Source organism: Capsicum annuum, chromosome 11, assembly GCF_002878395.1.
Source record: "Capsicum annuum cultivar UCD-10X-F1 chromosome 11, UCD10Xv1.1, whole genome shotgun sequence".
Lineage (NCBI taxonomy): Eukaryota > Viridiplantae > Streptophyta > Magnoliopsida > Solanales > Solanaceae > Capsicum > Capsicum annuum.
The window spans coordinates 127,998,848-128,020,670 of NC_061121.1; positions in this window are offsets into that span (position 1 = coordinate 127,998,848).

Consider the following 21,823-nt stretch of genomic DNA (forward strand, 5'->3'; position numbering starts at 1 on the left):
ATGTACAAGACTCTACTAGATGTGGCTTTCAGACTTCCTAGGATACTATTGAACCTTGGGATCTGATACCAAGTTTGTCACACCCCAAATCTAGTACTTGAAATGCTAAATGGTGCTCACAACCCCGAAGGACCACAAATTAACCCATAACTAATATTTGTACCTATATACTGCATAAAATACAATATAATACGGAAATATGAACTGAAAGGCCATAACATTCAACACTGAGACATAATATCTGATAAAATATAACATTTGGATTAGGTATGAAATACCCAAAACTAACTGAAATAAATTATCTGCACATACTGTAGTCTGAAAAGCTTAAAAATTGTGACTATCTAAATAAGGAGTTGATGGTACATGTCCCCAACTAACTCTAACTAATAAATTAATTAATGATATAATAAAGAAATGGTCATGTCCTCAAAAGATGAGGACTCACTGTAAACTCTGAATGTCGAGACAAGAATGGTGCTGATGCTCTGGAGCTCGTGTCTCTAAACCTATGATATAAGATACCATAGCAGAAATACGTCAATACTTGGAATGTACTACTATGCATGTGAATTAGGTTAAATGAATGGGGTTCATATGCATGAACAATACTGACTAGCTAACTAATATGAACGTGAGATTGCTTGCATGAATACATAGTAACTATAACTAAGATTGTGATACATGAATTTATTGATAAGTAATATGACTAATAATTGAGTTCTGATGACTAATATAACTAATAACATGAGTGACTATATTCGACTGTCCTGAATCTGATGGAACAAGTTGAGCTTCGTACTGTATCTGAGTTGACTGTATCTGACAGTTCTTTATTCTATAGAACTATTTAAGTCTTTTACTGATACTAATACTAAAATTATGGGAAGTAGTTATCTAACCAACATGCCCTAATACGCCATTATGGCTGAGTTGGGGTCCAATCTGTAACCCCAATTTGAAGGGTGTCAATGCTGCGCCACTGGTAAGGAGAATCTGAGAGTAATCCTCATATAACAGATAACACTAGTGAGAATGGTAGGAACCCATATATAACAAGTTAAGCCACCTTATCTACCCTCATATAGCAGGGTATGATGTCTTAACCTATATTGTCTACATAGTTCTAGAATGCAAGGATTGCTTCTAAGAATCACACCCTCATATAACAGATGAGTTCCCATCCTTGGGTTCACTCGGTGCTAATTTCTACTCCCATATGAATAGTCACTGAACATGACTAGCTGAACTAATTGGACTGAGCTAACTGAGTTCTGTTAACTGATGGAATATTACTGAAGACTGATAATTGACTGAGATTTACTGAAGTTATTGAGTTTTTCTAAGTCATGAAACTGACTGAATTCTACTGAACATAGCTTGACTGAGAGTATCATAAGAACATAACATAGGCTCTAGGAACACCATAATTGTAGGGTACAAGTACCCCCAGGACTCGATTGAAAGAAACTTACAAAGCATGACTTTCTTGAATACATGACCAACATCACAATTCATAATTCATTTATTAACACATTTCATCAAACATGTCATATGCATAAACTTTTACATACATGAGAATTGCGTAATATCATACTAGTTGGGTACTTTTACTTTGCATAGGCATTTAATAAAACATATGGTAAGCATAGTATATGTATACAACATTATACAACTAATAGACATCATGATTCAACTCCAATTTCATTATCTAAGGGTTTAATCATAAGTTCACATAAATCTACACCTATAATAATCAATTCCACATAGAATTGATCACCCAACATGGATTAGAATTCAATTGGTCATTATCAACATGAACAAAAGCAAACCCAACATGATATTCATAAAGAAATCCATACACTTAAACTTTGAAATGAGATTCTTGGGCTTCATGGATAAAAGGAGTCCATGAATGAACACTATGCAGACCTGGTCGTAAGTTTCTTGAAGTTCTTGAACTTGAAGAATTTGAATCTCTTAGTTCTTGAAAAAGATTTAGATTTTGTTCTTGGGGATTAATCTTATAGAGAAAACCCTAATTTTGTTGTTGTAGATGGATAATGAATTTAGGAACCTTGGTTTTGTATTACTAGGTAAATGAATGGGTGGTAAACGATTATAAATCCCCTTTAAAAATGACTTAAAAATAATTGAACGAAACCTGCGATGGCTCATACGATTCGTTGCTGGATCGATAGTCCATCATTTAAACTGTCATAGGTTAACTAGGATAAGGACTCACTGCCTAAGTAGCGACTGGTTAGGCAATGGTCCGTTGCAAGTTCGACGGTCCGTAAACCTATCCATCGTACCTTATCCAAAAGTTTGCCTCACTGCCTTTGCTGTGATGGTCAAAGCGACGGTCAGTCAACCTAGGCATCGCACCTGCGTAACTCTGATAGCTTTTGGTAAAATGTCCATAACTTTTCACTCCTATACCGGATTTAGAAAAAATTAGTATCGTTGGAAAGATAATTCAATTTCCTACATGATAATAAGTGAAAATCTTAAAAGTCACAGATGTACAAAAATTTATTCCTATTTCAAAGTAAGTTTCTAACATTCTTAGGACAAATTTCAAGCCAGGAAAAAGTACAAGGTATTTCACAAATCATCACTCATCTATAAAAGTAAAAAGTTGCTTCTTTATCAAGTGTTTTTTGGAAAATACAAATAGTTAATAGAGGCAGCAAAAGCCCAATTTTAACACTGCTCAAGTTCTTAGTTGTTTATGTGTGCTTAAATAAATCTTATTCTTGAGTGAGTTGTGATTTGTAAATGAATTAATCGTGTGGTAAGAGTAATGAACTTTTCTCTTTGAGTAGAGAGTGCTTAGGGAGAATTGACTAAGTTATATAGTAATTTGAGCTAATCATTGTAGAGGTTCCTTGGCAGAGTTGTCATGATGAGCTTGTAGTAGAGTTATTACAAGCGAACGAAACCTACAGTTAGGTTCACTGAAGGCTATAATCACGAGTTTTATTATAGTGAATTTTAAGGTGCTTATGAGGGCAAGTCATGGTTTTTCCCTTCCTTGAGAAAGAGGGGTTTCCACATTTATATCTTGTGTTCATACTCTCCCTACATTGTCTTTTGATTCCTAGTTAACTTACTGAATTTTGGTTGTTATTGACTTTGAGGGACCTGGTCCCTCATTGTGTGGTGAAACCCTTATGGTTTCAGTAATTGGTATCAGATCATGGTTACTCTAAAAGGTTCACACCTAGACTGTATGGTCTAGAATGAATGCTCCCCCCATTCTAAAAGAAAGGCAATCTACAGTTAGAGCACCCAGATCCAATGGGTAGTATTATGGGCTATGGAAAACTAGGATGTTTGAATTTATTATGGTTGAGGATAGTGACCATGTGGACATAATTCTTGATGTTCCCCATCTGCCAATTAATTAACTCAATGAATGAGAGGTTACAAGGATGGTTGTTAGAAGCAGGATAGAGTATAATGATAAACATGGGAAAAATATTGAAAAGAATTACAAGGCTGAGAAACTATTAATCTGTGGTATAGGTCCCAATGAAAACAATAAGATCTCACCTTGTGAAAATGAAAAAGAGATCTGGGATTGCTTGAGGATTTCTCATGAAGACACCATTATGTAAAGGATTCAAAAGTGGACATGCTGACTACTCAGTATGAAACCTTCACCATGAAAGCAGGAGAAACAATCCAAGAAATGCATACCAAGTTCACTTCTATCACTAATGAACTTCACTAATATGGTGAAGTGATTCCCTTGTACAAATAAGTGAGAAAAATTCTTGGTGTTCTTCGTAAGTCTTAAGAAAGTAAAGTAGATTCCATAACAAAAACAAGGAACCTGAAGACCCTCACTATGAATGAACTCATTGGAAATATAAACACTCATGAGCTCAAGAAGTTGCAAGGGATGGATAAGAAGGAAGCAAAAATCAAAAAATCCTTGGCATTGAAGACTTCTAAATATGATCCAGTTGATGATGAAGACATTGATGTCTCCTATTTTGGAAAATAGGATTGTTAGACCATGAAAAGGAGTGTTCATTTCCAAAGTAGAGGAAGAAATGTTGAAGTGTGTCACAAATTTGGAAGTCCTGAGCATTTCAAGTACTGTCCCATGAACAAAATAGATCATCAGGATTACCTAAAATTTGAAGGTGACAAAGGAAACATCAGGGAGCTAGTGCGTAAAGAAGCACGAACAGGTAAGAAAAGCAAGGATGACTAGTAAATCCCCAAAATTATAGTGTGACATCATGCACACGGTCACCAAGACCAACCTCAAATAAGCAAATATGAGTTTCTAGTTTTGGTTCCTCCGTGACCTCTACCTTCCTCAACTTTGCGACACATCCCACCAATATTACCCAATTATAACCATTACGAAACAAATAACCAATTTATTAACCATTTATTTACCAAGGCCATTTAGTGGTGATATTGTCATAACGACTATACTTAAAAGTACTATCCATAGCAAACCATATATAGGTTTAATGGACTTCCAACTTCCCTTCCATTTACCATATTAAACCTCTTGGTGGATTCCATGTAACCCACAAGAATAACCATTTGGCTATTCACCTTTCCAAGCCATTTAAACTATGCATAATTCCTTTAATAAGTTTTAAAACAAGCAAGAGTTCATTTAAAAGTATACAATGAAATAAAAACATTTATATAAGCATTTTACCAAACACATTAGAGGCATACTATAAACAAAACCAATTCCATTAGCAATAAACCATTCCCATGTAATCTAATTATCCAAAACCATTATTAATGCACTTAAAATATAATTAAAACCATGAAAAACCATAACCAACCATTTAATATCAAAACCCCCAATTCATATTTGACAACCAAAACCATAAAATCAATAAAGTCATGAAACATTCATAAAGACTATGATTTTATATAGAATTAACAATGAGGGAAGAGAACATGCCTTAAACAAAGATGATGATGGAAAGAAATGACCAAGACAAGCCCCAAATTAATCTTCTAGTTGAAACCCTAGCTTCACTTACCCAAAAGAGTTTGAGAGAATTATAGTGTTTTTTAGAAGATATTCTAAGTGTTAAATAACGGAATAATAGGGTAAATAACCTATCAAGTAGGTTAGATGTAGTTAGACCTTGTTAGAATAAGTGGGGAAATATCCAAAATACCCCTACTTAAGTTGCATAAAATCCCGTCCCAAGGGTACAACTATCCCTCAGGAGTTGTACCCTCCAAAATAATTGGTACCCTCCACTCGTATACCAGCCTCAACCTTTGGATCCAACACTGGCCAGCATACCAATTATCTAACCAAGTTGTATCAGAAGCATATACTCTTTACCCTTCATCCGTACCCCTAAAAAATTAATTCCAAGGAGGATTTAGATACTGTCCACCATATGAATCCTACTTATGACTTGTACCTTGGCTTATAGCTCACAAGGAGCCAGTCGTACTTAGATCCAACCAAAGTTACCAAGTACAAGATTAATTTAAGGAACCAAACTATTTGTACCCACTAATATGACTTGTACCCCTAAGTTTTGTCCATTCTTATAACCAATTCCATCCAACCAACAAACACTGGTCAGTTTACGATAGGACTATACCATTCATACCCCATCATATAGCTTATACCTATAAGTCATAGTGGGTCTAGAGACCAGAAATGCATAAAATTTCCTAAGAGTCAAAATCCAGGGTGTTATAGTTTCCCATACTAGGAACATTCTTCCCCGAATGAAGGACAAGGTAGGGGTAACACATGCACGAGTCATTTTCATTATAAAATATATCCCTAATCTTTAATAAATTTTAAGAACAAAGAGGCAAAGATATTAATCATTCCTTAACAAACTCAGAAAATAAAGATGTGTTGAAGACACATACCTTCCACATGAATCCCAAGAGCAGAAAATAGATGCTAATACTTGGACTTTATGTCCACCATAATACCTTAACCGAAGCCACATCCTTTGTCCAAAATTGACAAGCTTGATAGGACTTTTGGACACTTTGGGCAGCCTTAAGCCTATCTCGAATCACCTTCAGCTTCTCCATAACCTGGTAAACCAAGTAAGGAAAAATTATATCTGCCTCCTTAAGCTCAAACCAACCAATAGTAGATCTACACATTCTACCATACAATGACTCAAAAGCGGCCATACCAATACTATAATGATAGTTATTGTTGTAAGAAAACTCCATGAAAGTTAGATGATCAACCCAACTGCCACCATAATCAATCACACAAGCCCGATGAATGTCCTCCAATTTTTGAATAGTTCTATCCATTTTCCTATCCATCTATAAGTGGAATAATGTACTAATACTAACCATAGTCCCCAACCCTTTCTACAAAGATTGAAAGATGTTATATGTACACTGTGTGCCACGATAAAAAATAGACAAAACATGCACCCCATGCAACTTCATAATCTCTTTAAAATACAACTTCGCATAATCCTACACCGAGAAGGTAGTCCGCACTGGCAAAAGTGGTCAGACATAGTCATCCTATCCACGATGACCCAAATAGAATCATATTGATTTTGAGACTGAGGAAGACCGATAACGAAGTCCATATTGATCACTTCCCATTCTAATTTGGGCATATCAATATCTTGATACAACCCTTCTGCCTCATGTACTCAACCTTAACCTGCTGATACACCATGCACTTGGATAAAAAATCAGTCGCATCCCTCTTTATTACATTCCACCAATAGATATCCTTGAGATCACGATACATCTTAGTTTAGCTGGGATGAACACCATAGTTTGATTCATGTTCCTAAGCAAAAATCCTTTGTCGCAACCCATCGACATTAGGAATACATAACTTTCCTTAGTATGATAAAGTACTATCCCCACTTATCTAAAATACCATAACATTTTGCTCGCCAACGTCACTTTTGATTATCACCAAAATAGGATCCATCACTTGCTTCTCTTAAATCTCTTCACCAAGAGACGATCGAACCACTTCTTGCACCACCACACCAGCATCCGTGGAGTCTAGGTGGCAAACTGTAAGATTAGCCAATCTATGAATATCCTTTACTAATTCCAACTTTCTTTACTTCATATGAGAAAATATCTATATGGATAACCTGTTAATGGCATCAACAACCATGTTAGCTTTACCTGGGCAGTAGTGAAGACTCATATCGTAGTTCTTAAGAAGATCAAGCCACCTCCTCTGCCTAAGATTAAGCTCCTTCTGAGTGAACTCATACTATAGACTTTTATGATCAGAAAAATATATCAACGTTAACACCATACAAATAATATTGCCATATTTTTAAAGAAAAGACAACCGCCAACACTTCCAAATCAAGAGTAGGATACTTCTTCTCATGTACTTTCAACTGCCTTAAAGCATAGGCAATCACCTTCCCATGATGTATCAACACACAACCAAGCCCTACCCGAGATGAATCACAATAAACCATGAACACATAATTTTCTTTTGGCGAAGTAAAAATTGGAGCTGAAGTTGGGATATTCTTCAACTTCTTGAAACTCGATTTGCAAGCATCCAACTAAGAAAACTTAACCTTCCCTGAGTCAGTTTACTCAAAAAACCAACTACCAACAAAAATATTTCCACAAACTGCCTATAATACCCTGCTAAACCCAAAAAGCTCTAAATGTCAGATAAAGTCATGGGTCTAGGCCATCTCTTCATCACAGTAACCTTTTGTGGATCGACCATGATTCGCTCATTTGAAATAAAATGACCTATGAAAGTTATATCATTCAACCAAAACTCACATAAAGTTAACCTAGCATACAACTATTGTTCCTATAGGTGTAGAACACCACATAGAGGTGATTAGCATGAGGCACCTCTCTTTTCAAATAAACCAAAATGTCAACAATAAGTACAATAACAAAGAGATCCAAATATTGATGAAAAATCTTATTCATTAGATCCATAAATTCTTCCAGATCATTAGTCAACCCAAATGATATTACTAAAAACTAAAAGTGCCCATACCAAGTAGAAAAAGTCATCATAAGGATATTCACCTCCTTAATCTTAAGCTGATGGTACCCGAACCAAAGATCTATCATAGAAAAGAACTTGGCCCCTTGCAACTAATCAACTTTACTGTCACCTTGTTTAACTGCCTATAGTCAATGCACATCTGAAGGAACTGCCCTTATTGCACATAAACAACAATGGTGCACCCCATAGAGATACACTAGGATGATAAATCCCTTCTCCAAAAGATCCTGAAGTTGTTTCTTGAGTTCCCTAAGCTTAGCCAGATCTATTCTATGCGGATTAATAAAAATTGGTTGAGTGTTCGAAACTAGATCAATACCAAACTCTTTTATCTATCCGAAGGAACACCACAAAGATCACCTAAAAAGACCTCTTGAAACTCATTAACCACTAGAATTGACTAGAACGAAGGATATTTCAAATTAAAATCTTTAACACCTAGCATATGATTAAGAAAACGTTTAGAGATTAACCTCCGAGCTCTAAGATAAGAAATAAATCTCCCCCTAGGAGATAAAGAACCACACTTTCATTTTATAACTGATTCACCAGGGAACCTAAAGATAACCCTATGGGTCTGACAATACAAGGACGCTAAAAAGAGTGCAATCAATCTATACTCAAAATGACATCAAAATATACCATACCAAACTCAAACAGATCCACCAGGGTCTGATTGCCACCAATAAATACTACATACCCTTATAGACACTTTAATTAATAATCGAGTCACCTACTGGGTAGAAATAGAAAAAGGATCTGAAATAACTTTCAGATTGAAACCAAAAAATAAATACACACAAGGAGTCATATAAGAGAGAGTGGACCCTGGATCAAGCAAACAATTTATGTCATAAGAGAAAAGCAGTAACGTACTACTAAGGACATCAGGTAATGCCTAAAATTCCTTTTGGGATGCAAAAACATACAACTTGTTCCAACCAACACTAGAACTAAGAGCAGTAACAGAAGTAGATGCAACACTGCCAGGTATAGGAGCAGAAGATAAAGCCATAGGAATCTTATTCACCCCCATAGCAACCTTATTAACCGAACAATCCCTGAGCCGATGGCCTGTCTGGCCACACTTGATGCATTTGTCCCTTTATTAATCACAATAACCCCGATAAGGATGACCACAAAACTGACTAAAAGGGCATAAAGAAAATGACTAACCTCCACTTGCTTGAGATTGGGTACCCTCTGGTGGGAAATTATCACCACCTTGATAATGTTTGTCGCCCGACTGATAAGGAGTACTAGCAGAATAGAAGGAACCATAACTTTCCTTATTATTTTTCTTCCATTTTCCACCATCCTGACTGCACTAAGATTGAGCACCTCCTTGATAAAAAAACCTGCTCCTCTTACCCTATCCATCGTCGAACTCTTCTAGTTTCCTCTTTTCATCCTCTACCTGCTACATATTAAAATTTAACCTAGAGATATCCATATCCTTCATTTGCAAGACAGTCATGCTCTCAAAAGTCCAATCCTGATTCAACTTAGAAGTAAACTTCCCCAATTTTACCCACATGTCAGCCACTAAATTAGGAGCATACCTTGACAATTGATGAAACATCAAGGCATATTCCTTGATAGACATCCTCCCTACCTGAGGTTCACAAACTTCTCCATCTTTGCTTTTGTCAATTCTTGGGGAAAGAAAAATCTAATAAGGCCATAGAAAAAGTATCCCATAAGGTTGATTCATCTATATCACCCCTATCCCTTTCCCACTCTTCCTACCACTGATATGCAACCTTTTTGAGTTGATAAGATGCAAAGTTTAACTCCTCCACATTGGTAGCCTAAATTACCCAAAATATCTTTTCCACTTCAGTCAAGAAGCTGGGGATCCTCCTCCACCTTTACTCAAGAAAAAGTGGGAGAACCCATCTTTATAAATTGGCCCACCCTTTTAACCTCAGCAAACAAAGCACCAGTCTAACCTCACTCATCCTGAGTAGTAACAATTTGAGCAATAACATAAATAGACTGATAAAATTCTATATTAGCTACCTCGCCTTAATAAGGATAAGTAAAAACTGGTAGAACTCTAAAACTATTAAGGATATGACCGTGGATCTATGATAAACCCCATAAGTAGGATGCACCTCTTTAGAATTATCCCCCATATAGGATAGAAGAGTTTATTGTGTTCTAGATCTACTAGGAATAATCTAATAGACGAACAAGCAAGGATTCAAGTAGATTACAAGACTGAGACTCCAAGCTTTAATATTGAATACCAAGAAAGTGAAGTATTCCTAAATGCCTTATAGCCTCTCTCTTATAAGTATGGCACTCTATACACCCCTAAAAAAAGATTTTGTTGACATGTCTTTGTGGACTCCCAATTGACCATGAACCTAATCTTTGATACAAACATGAAATAAGTCGATCGGGTCCTTATTGTAATAGGCATCACATGTCCAACTGGGATCGGGGACCACCCTATGTTACCTAACCCAACCACCTTTAGCATAGCTTGAGTCGGCTGAATATAAAAATATAAAAAAATAGCATAACTAGACAAGGGACTGACTTTTGGATAGGTTTATTTACAAATTGACCCTACCAAGTCATCCGGTCCTACCAAACCGTACCAACCAAACCACAACATTCTAAAGGCCATAAACTAAGCCATAAGCAAATATGTTCCAAAACACAATATAATTAATCCCAAAATAAAATACCATGGAACAGTGAGAAATTATGTCTAATGATGTCAGCCCACTAGTTTATGCCAATACCAAGACCAAAACCAACACCAATCCTGCCCATTCCAACTCATAGCAGTACCTCAAAGCCTCTAACAAAAAGAGTAATAAAATATGGTTGGGACATGCCCCCAACCAGGGCCAAAATCAATATCCTAAATAAAATTAAAGTATTTAAAAATATCCATAACATGAAATAAAGCCTTCTAAAAGGATAGAAGCTCACCACTTTAGTCCAAATACTGATCTCTAAGTCAATCACTATGTAAGAGGAGTAAAACGACGGTTTTTATATAGCGTATGTATATAGTCACCAGTAGATGGGTTAACAGGTGGGATCTAGCAGGATATTGGGATATGGATAAAATAATGCCATTTATGAAGCCAAGTGACACTATCCATATGCATACAACCATACATATATATATACACACATAACCATGCTGAGAAAGGTGACCAAGTTTAGAATGCATAAATACCTTTACCTAGGTTGTGTAGCTTTGCCATCCTACTCTACGCATGGGCTATATGGGTTCATCTCCCTTGCTAAAAGGGACCCAGTGCATGAATCCATAAGACAATGGAATAAAAACTGGGATGACTAGTACATCCTCAAAAATATAGTGTGGCATCATACACACAATCACCAAGATGAACCTTACATCGGCAAATATGAGTTTCCAGTTTTGGTCCCCCTGGTACCTCCACCTTCTACAGCTTATCTACATATCCTCCATTATTTCCCAATTAAAACTATTACCAAAAAACTAACCAAGGCTATTTGGTGGTGGTATCATCATACCGATCAGACTAGCAAGTATTATCCATAGCCAACCATATATAGGTTTAAGGGGATATCCAAGTGACCTTTCATTTACCATACTAAACCTCTTGTGGGATTCGATGTACCCCCAAAAGCATAACCGTTTAGCCATTTATATTTCCAAGCCATTTAAACCATGCATAATTCCTCTATGAAGTTTTAAAACAAGCAAGAGTTCTATAAAAAGTACTCAATGCAATGAATACATTGTTCTAGGCATTTGGTAAAACACATTAGAGCATAATGTAACTAAAACCAATTCCAATTACCATTACACCATTCCCACGTAATCCAATTATGCAAAACCACCTGTAATGCACATAAAGCATATTTAAAATAATAGAAAACCATAAGCAATAATTTAATATCAAAACCCCAAAATCATATTTTAAAATAAAATCATACAATCAATGAAGTCATGAAAATATTCATAAAACCATGATTTTAGACAGAATTAACAATGAGGGAATAGAACATATTCCTTAAACTAAGATGATGTTATAATGAAATCACCAAGACAAGCCCTAAATTAATCCTTTAGTTGAAACCTTAGTTTCCCTTGCCCAAAAGCTTTTGAGTGAATTATAGAGTGATTTAAAAGAGTTTCCAAGTGTTAATTAATGGAATAATTGGGTAAGTAACCTCCTAAGAAGTTTAGAAGTCATTGTAATTTATTAGGTTAAGTGGAAAAATATCCAGAATACCCCCACTTAAGTTGCACAAAATTCCATCTTAAGGTATGACTTACCTTCATAAGTCATACCCTCTAATACGAATGGTACCCTCTACTCATATCCTTTTATTAACAATTAGATCCACCACTTTCTATCATATGACTCATCAAATAAAGTTGTATCCAAAGCATAGGATTCGTACCATTCATCCGTACCCTTGGTAAATTAATCCTAAGGAAGATTTACACATTATCCACCATACGAGTCCTAGGTAAAACTTGTACCTTGGCTTATAGCTCATGGTGAGACACTCGTACTTAGATCCAGCCTAATTAAGAAAGTCTAAAATTAAGTTAAGAAACAAAATGATTTGTAACCACCAATATGATATGTACCGCTTAGTCGTATCTACTCCAGCAAACAAAATCTATCCCACCAACCAATACTAGTCAGTATACGACATGACAATACCATTTATACCTAATCATTTTTCTTATACACATGAGTCATATTGGGTCTAGAGACTAGAACTCCATGAAATTTTCTAAGGTTCAAAATTAAGGGCATTATAGAAAGTATAATTGTGTTCTCTCTCTCACATGACACTTTAGGTAAAGGTGTCTTCTTTTAATAAATTAATTTCAAGGACCTTTTCCTTGGCTTATCCAAGTAAGAAACCTCTAAAGAATAAACCAAAAATAAAAGAATCTATTTGACTGAAGAAAAAAGCGTGTGTAGGGGAAAAAGGTTAAAGAAAGAAATGATCAAATTAACTTCACCTATCATGTAAATTCTCTTCTCTTATAGTATTGTATTTTTTTAGCAGACATGTATCCTTGATAAGTTAAGTGTAGTTTTTTCTTACTCAGTATCATACCTTTGTAGGTATACACCCATGGGGATAGCTTTGGGAGAAAATTGTTCAAGATAACATAAGTTAAGAATTTACTCAAGAGAGAGAGGAACCTGGTCCTATCTCTCAGGTAAGTAACATTCAAGGATTCTTCAACAATCTTAAAATACTATTTGAAAGGCCATGTGTTTTCTCATATCTATGTATAAAACATCAACTCCGTCAGAATATGAAGAGTCATAATTATTAGAATTAGATATTTCATTTTAGAAGAAATATCTTTCAATAACAATGGTCTCTTCTCTAAGATTAAAAATTAGACTCTTTCACATTCAACTTAAAAAAATTAAGTTTATCTTTCAAAATTGATCATTTATTGTGAACCAACCTAGTCCTTTACCCTCAGTCTCTTCTTACAAAATCCAAATGGATGATATTACATTATCCATAATCCAAGCTAAACACTTCGAAGTAAATAAAAGTTTTGATGAACAATTTGACTATTCTATAATTGAATTCTCTTAAAATCTACCTAAGCTAACTCTTTCTACCTCAGAAAATCAAAAACCTGCAAATGTGTTAGCCCCTAAAAAGTTTTTCTCTACTTTAGAAATTTTTGGTCAGCCATTCATGGTAAAGAATTAAAGTCCAAGTCTAGGCTCTCAGATTGACCAGAAACTCAATCTAAAATTCCCTCTTTCTTAGAAGCTCCAAAACCACTTGTCGAATTTCAAAACCTTATTTTGACTAAGGAACCAGACTAAGATGAATTTTTTTAAAACCCATAAGTATCTCCTACTTTATAAGACTTAAACCTAATTTTTGCTCAATTATTTGGGAAGAAATACCAGTTAAAAGGGTTGATCTTTCCTTTAATGAGAACTGGGTGACTAAGAACTTACTTTTACTTGCATATGACACCTCAGGTAGTGGAATAGAATAAGTAATAGGAGAAATAAATGAAGTAGTTGGAGGAAATAAATTGTTATCACCCCCAAATAAGGAGGATGAGAATAAACTACTCTTGAAATAGACTATAAAGAAATAGAGAAGAAGAAGAGGCTAGAAAAATATAGTGAACACTGAGTTAAATGTAACAAAACTGTGGTCTGTCACTAAATAGAAAAGACCCAAGAAAGTTACTTCAGTAGAAAAGAAAGAAAAATTTAAAGTGGCTGAAGTTACAGAGGAAGAAGATATTTATATAGATGTTGCTAAATAAACTAAGAAAAGTAAGATGAAAGTTCATATTTCTCTAAGGACCATGTCCCCTAGTTTAAAATTTGGCAGCCCTGCTGAGATGAGGGAAAAACATATAGTAATAATAGGATGGAAATTTTAGAGGGACCTGGTCCCAAGAGAAAAGAAATTGCTTTAGGATAAGTAAGTATTTGTCATACGTGAAGCAAACAAGAGAGAAGATAAAAATATATGGGTAGAACACAAAGAAATAAAATACTAAGAACATAAAGTGTCCTATCAGGAAGAGTGGTCAATCGAAAAAGGCATGAGAAACCTGGTATGATTGAATTGATTAAGAAATCAACCCCCATGGTCATTCGGAATGAGGTCAGAGAATTTTACTACGCCAAAGAATTCTCAGAAGATTGGCTAAGCTTGTTTATCTAAATGCAAGGAAAGTCCATATATTCAGATGAAGAAGCACTAAGAAAAATCATTGATGTACCAGTTATTGGAGTTAGGACTGCTGCAAATAAAAAAAAAATAACTGACTTTATGATCAATGCATGTAAGGTAGGTGGAATCTATAGAAACTCTAAAAAGAAAATTCCTGACACATGAGTTTCAGCTGGTATTTGAATTCATCAATGATGTCCTACTTCCCAGATCATGGAAGATTTTCATTGTACCTGGGGATAATCTATTCATGATAGAATGGCTGAGTAATTTTGAATTGATTACCTGCCTGCTTTTCTGATTGGGCATATGAAGAACGTAATTCTTGAGAAAAAAAAGATATGGCATGTTCTATGGGTACTTATTAAATAGGGTATTTCATCAATTTAGAGTATTTGGGACTATAGAAATTCCTGTAATAGTAAACAAAAGTTCACTCTAACTACTTTGTTAGAAAACAAGTTCATCGAAAGAAAAATAGGAACGATATCCCAAGTATCAAAACTTTTGGATTCTCTAGAAGGCTTAGACAAAAAAATAGAGAAATCAAGTATAATGTGAGATGCAAAAGATGTGGAGATAATTCACATAAGGTTAAAAAACTAGTTGCTAGCTTCTGAGGGACAGGTACTTTTGAAGCACTGAATTAGAAAATGTAGAACTCCATGTAAAAGTGGAAAAACAAACTGGTGAAGTTAATAAATTAAATGCAGAAGTAAAGAGATTCACAAATCAATTATTTGATGCCCATGTTGCATAAAATACTAGAATAGAAATCTTGATTAAGTCCCTTTACCAACCTTGTTTCGTCCCATGTATTACTATCACAATCCTCATACTCAATCCTTCGTCAGTTTCACTACTTGTTATCATGTGGCTTTTAAGGATAATTATTTTTGTTAATTTTATTAGTATACTAAATTGGTACTTAACTATTTAAAAATGGATGAATTTTGATTTGTGTGCTTAATCTGTTCTCTCTTCTAAAATAGTTCATGTTAGTGTTTCCCTAGTGGCCATTAGATAATTATCTTGTACTTATCTTTAATCTTCGTTTACTATTAATACTTTTTAATGATGCCAAAAGAGGGAATACTGACTTCATATGTAAGGACCAGGTGTATGTGAACTAATGCTCATGTGGGCATATTGATAGGGGAAGTATTCAATTACACTAAAAGAGAGTGAATGATGATAGCGGATGAAGTTAGAGTTTTTGCTACATATGAAAACAAGGGACCAAGTTCCTGTGTTTTATGATGGTGAAAGCATGATAATAGTTGTAACATTAATCTTTAGTCTTAATCATACTTATTAAATGTAATGTATATGATAAAGTTATATGGTTGATTTATCATCATCAAAAATGGGAAAAAATATTTTATGTAGTTTTGATGATGAGCAACTAACAACAAAGAGACCAGGTCCATAGATGTTCATGGTACAGTACAGCTTGCACACATGTCTGGATTGTTTTGTCCTCTTGTGTAACAAACTTGCATGCGATTCTTGTACCAATTAGGACACCTTGTCTAATGATATTTTATCCCTAACCATAACTTATCTTTAAAAGGAAAAATATGCTTCTAAAACAAGTGGTTTTTGGGAAATACAAAGAGTAAAGAGAGGCAGCAAAAACCCTATTCCAATACTGCTCATGTTCTTAGTTATTTATGTATGCCTAAAAAGATATTGCTCTTTAGTAAGTTTAGATTTGTAAATGAATTACTACAGTTCTAAGAGTAATGAACTTTTCTCTTTGAGTAGAGAGTGCTTAGGTAGAGTTTCCTAAGTTTGATATTTATTAGAGCTAATTTGTGTAGAGGGTCCTTGGCAGAATTATCAAGATAAGCTTGTCGTAGAGTTATTACAAGCAAAAGGAACCTAGAGTGAGGTTTAGTGAAGGTTTTAGTAAAGAGTTTATTATAGTGATTCTGAGGTGTTTGTGAGGGCAAGTCATGGTTTTTCCCTTCCTTGAGAAAAGGTGTTTCCACATTAAAATCTTGTGTTTTTACTGTTCCTGCACTATCATCTTATTTCTCGTTAATTCACTAAATTTTGCTTGTGATTAACTTTAATGGATCTAGTCCTTCAATGTGTGGTGCAACATTTATTTTTTCAACACATTCACTACAAAATTGGCCCGCATAATCTAGTAAGTGCGAAAAAGTAAATTACCCAATGTGAGCCCAATAAGATTAGAGAGTGCAACTCAAGAGAAGTAGTAGTCAAAAATATCCTAGATAACCATATCTCAAAGCCACAATCATGAATCCTTTCCTAGCATAAACAACCAATCAGTATCAGACTTGAATGACAACTCAAGAAATCACTGTCTGAATTGAACCAAAAACTCATAGATTATAAATCATCAAACTTACATACAAGTACCAATCTAGCATAACTTACATGTATCTAGTCGTTTCTAACTTCAAAAATCTGAATTTAAGAGAAATAACACACTCAATAAGTCTACAAGGAGCTAAAAATTATCTTTGACTAAAGTAAACCGAAAGGACCTATCTCTAATCCCCAAATTCCATTCTAAGGAAAGTTTAACCTCAAACAAAGCTAGGGTATGTAATTGAACTATTAAATATTATATATGCCACTTTTAGTCCTAATATTTCAATTCTATCTAAAGCATAAGTAACTAAATAAATTAAGCCTAACGTACGATAACTTAATAGGTCAAATACTCTAAATAATACTAATTATAATAGTGATAATATTAAACCTGGCCTAGCTATAAGTAAAAAAACCCTGAAAAAATTTGCTCGGTGTTTTTCCCTTTCAAGAAGCTTCCACAATATACCATGATATCAAAATGATAATCTACTCAAGAATACAAGGAAAATGGTACCCATATTACACTTTTGTGCTTTGGGTAAATAATTAACAAAAATTTCCATATGGGGACCGCTTGCGAATCACACATTTAAAATTGACAACACCTCTGTAATGATCCTCCAGTTCATTTTCTACATTTTAGCACATTTTTTTATTTAGATATTTTCAACAGCTACACTATCATTTATGAATTTATCAAGCAGACAATTCAGTTACTAGGCAGTTCGTTTGATTTTTAGAGCCAATTCCATGTTTTGAAGTCTCTGTTTGTTTTAATTGGCTACCAGGCAAAAATTTCAGTCGAATGAATTTCTATGCCAATTCTAATAGTTCCAAAAACTTTATAATAGGATTGTAAATTAGGTGGAACCTTGGTTCAATTCTCGAGGCTCTAAAACTTATTTTGGGCTATTGTCCAAAAGTTAAGAAAAATGTCACATAGGTGTGGGACCCACTTTTTATCAAAACTTGCTCAGATGGAAATTTTGATTGAACAATTGAGTCTTTAACATCAAATTTGATACAGTAGCATTATTTGTTTGTGTTTACTAGATATCAATTGAATCTCAAGGTGCAAATGGAGGCTCAAAAAATTCTAAGTCTCCAGTTAGTGCACGAAATCAGGTGTGACCACTAAAGCATCACATTGGGCGATTTAGCAGCCCTGGCATATCTAATAGGAATTGCTTTAGTAGCACCTGGGTGATTTTGTGCTTCCTGTTATAGTGACAGAAGTTCTTCTTTAATGGCTTGGCTCGCATGGTCAGGTATCGCTTTAGTGGCCCTTGAGCGCTTTAGCACTAACTGCTAAAGTGGCCCAGGGCAAGCTATAGTAGCACTTGGTTCTTATAAAACCCCCATATAGCCTGATTTCTCCTATTTCAACCAATTTCTAAGAGTCTAGAACCTTAAATAGTGTGAAAACTCAGAAGAATCATTAGTGGGTGATTTTGGAGCATTTATGTGAACTTGAATTATGTGTTGCTTCTTCGAATTTGTGGTAAGCTTCCATTAATTTCATTATGTAATCCTTTATCTTTTCCCAAAATCCCTAAATTAATGGTGGGTTGATTATAATAATATCTTTAAGGCTCAAAATTCACCCATTCTTGAGGGTAAACATTTCTTGATCTTAGAGGGACGTTGTTTTGGTTTCCAAAGTGTGATTCTATAGATGATCCATATCCCCATTTATGTTACTTTGGACCTAAATTCCAATAGAGAAATATGTGTACCATTATTCTCATTTTGATGAGTTGATTGTGTTTTTTTACAGCATGACACCTTGCAAAAGCTGCTAAAAAGGGAAATCATTAGTTTAACAAATTCTTTTGTCTTTCTTCTACATCGAGGTAGGCTAGGTTTACCTTTCTCATAGATTGAGATAAGTCATAGTATATTTATGATATTATGCTAGATATGGGATGGAATTTATGTATTGGAGGTATGACTGACAATATTAGGATTATGTAGACTGTTTAGGCTATCATGGAATCGTGATTTAGGCAAAATTGACTTAGTTGATCATTTGTTAGGTAGAGTTTCTATCTTAGGTTTTTGTATGGCTTATTTAGCATCTAGAAGTGAGTTTAGATACCATATCCTAAGTCAGGGTAGAATTTGCCTTAAAATATGTTTGAAGATTAAAAGTGGGCCCCTCTGACACACCATAGGGCAAGACTTATTTTACCTTTTGTAGGCTTCTGTGCACATGTTATACCCATTGAAATTCTTATTTTTGGTCTTTGAAGAGAATAGATACTTGATTATCATATTATATTGGTATTTAGTAGTTCGTGCTATATCGGGAAAAACTCGATGGTTTATTAATGTTCAATTTTTTTTCAAGTCGAGCAATTCATGATGATTGATGATATGATTTTTGGTTCAAGTCCAATAAATAATGTTATGATGATGACGCTATTGAGTTTTAGTTTGAGTCAGACATTGAGATTTCTTTTATTATATGATCCAGTATGGATGTTTCATAGCTATAGTTGATATTTGATAAAGTTATGGAACTTTGGTTATTTATGTTTCTTTGATTGCAACCTCCAGGCTTATGTGGGCCCGCATTGGGTTATTTACTTTTCCGCACATACTATCTTATAGGGTCCAGTCTTGTAGTATTAATTATGATTTGTTTCATATTATGTCTATTCTAGTAATTTAGTTACAATGTTGGATCTTATTTCACGGTTTCCCATTTACGTTTACTTAGCTTATGTATCTAGCATCTTTATCATATTTGTATGATGAATTAGTTCAGTTGACCGATAATGCCTACTGACTAGCCATGGTTTTGGCACTCATATTACATTTTTGTACCTTTTTTTTAAATCGAAGTACTAGTAGTCAATGCTAATGTGACGACCATGTTGTGTTAATTTTGAAGCTAGGGTGAGCTCTCAGAGTCAAAGTTTCCCTTTTTTTGTTACATCATCTATGTCTAGTCTTTAATATTTCAAGACATATTGTATTTGACTATTTCAATTCGTACATTCCTTTTGTAGTAGATGATGTTGCCCAAAGCTGCACTTGTAATAATCATAATGCGGTCGAGGTCAAATATAGTAATCCAACTGGGTTGGGGTCGAATGCGTAGGGAATACGTAGAACATCTCTCAAAGTTTTTGAAATCAGCATGTAGTACAGAAAGTAAATGGGGGAATTTTTTGTTGAAAAGTAAAATGTAATAAAACTTGAATGCTTTGGTTGTAAACAATCTAAAACGAACACTTGGCTTGTGTTCACCCTAGCTTCTAACTTAGTAGGTTTACCATGCTCAATCCAACTATCACACCGCTGTGCAAGCAGAATCTGACAAGTTATGTATCACCAACAGCCTATGAACACACTTTGGTGAATCTCAGTCATCTCCACTTGGTCTTAAAGTGTCGCATTACTAACCCTTGTATTGGACCCTAGTTCAAATATCTCCTCTCAATTTGATTAGATGGAGATAATTAACTTAAGTTGATGAATATTATTAGCCTATAATGATAATTAGCTACAAATTACTATTGTGATCTTATTTTCTCACTTTCTACCTCTATTTCAAGTTGGTAGTGAATACAAGTGGGATCCTAACATTTGCAACTGTTAAGAAATCTATAAGAGCAAAGAAAAACACAACATATGCGCCAATAATGATTGAGAAGGATTGCGCACTTCTCTACTTCATCCATCCGCTAGGGTTCCCAAACCCTTACGTAAGGGAATTAGATGTTGATCACTGTGAAACAATCCATGGAATTCATCATTGAAAGAATTATACCAATCTCATAATAATTTATGACAAAAACCCAAAGTCTCAAATTGAAGAATAAGCAAAAATCTAAGAACATAATCCCAAGATCAAAAGAAAATATCACAATCAAAATATATGTTTGTGAATGATAAGAATGTTTAAACTAACTAAAAACATCAAAAGGGTATTTATAGATTACATGGAAACCCTAGGATATCTATCAAAAATAAAAGAGGAAAACAGGAGTCGATGGCAATCTATGGAGCCATTTATGGGCCATCGGTGCCACCTAAGGTTTGTATGTTGTGGGACATACGTGCCAGGCTCCAAACTACAATAGGATCTTATCTAAACATCAGCTTTTGAGACTTCATCTAGAACCTAAGGGCCGTAGGTGCCCATCGTAGGTAGTAAGGTCAAATTTTCTAACTTTTGAATCTCTGAATCTCATTATCCCAACACTTATTCTGGTACCTACGCCATGAAGGTAGTACCTAAGGTGCTTCGGTTCTCACACAGTTCCAAAACATTAATTTTCACTTTTTTCTCCTTTTTAGCTCATGTAACTCGGTTTCCTATAAAACACAACACGAAACTCATCATATCAAATAAATGGCCTAAGTAACTATAGGCTTTTATAATTTTAAGTGTCAAGAGTGCTATGAAACCATAGCATAGAAGCAACCACAAGTTAGAAAAGTTGCACGATATCGGGCACCAAAACATAACTAAACAACACAACAATGCTTAACTAGTAGAAATCTAAGACATCATTGGCAGTAAATAATCAACTTTAAGATCAAGAACATTACCCACTCCAATTTTAATAATTCATAATAAACTAGGTGTATCAATGTAGCACAAAAATATGGCATAATGTAATCAAGATATGGCATTACCTTAGCAACAAATAATCATCATAGGTACAAGTGACATGGCTCGAACAAATAAGAAGCTAACAACACAATGTATGTACCTTTATAGCAAGGAAGTCC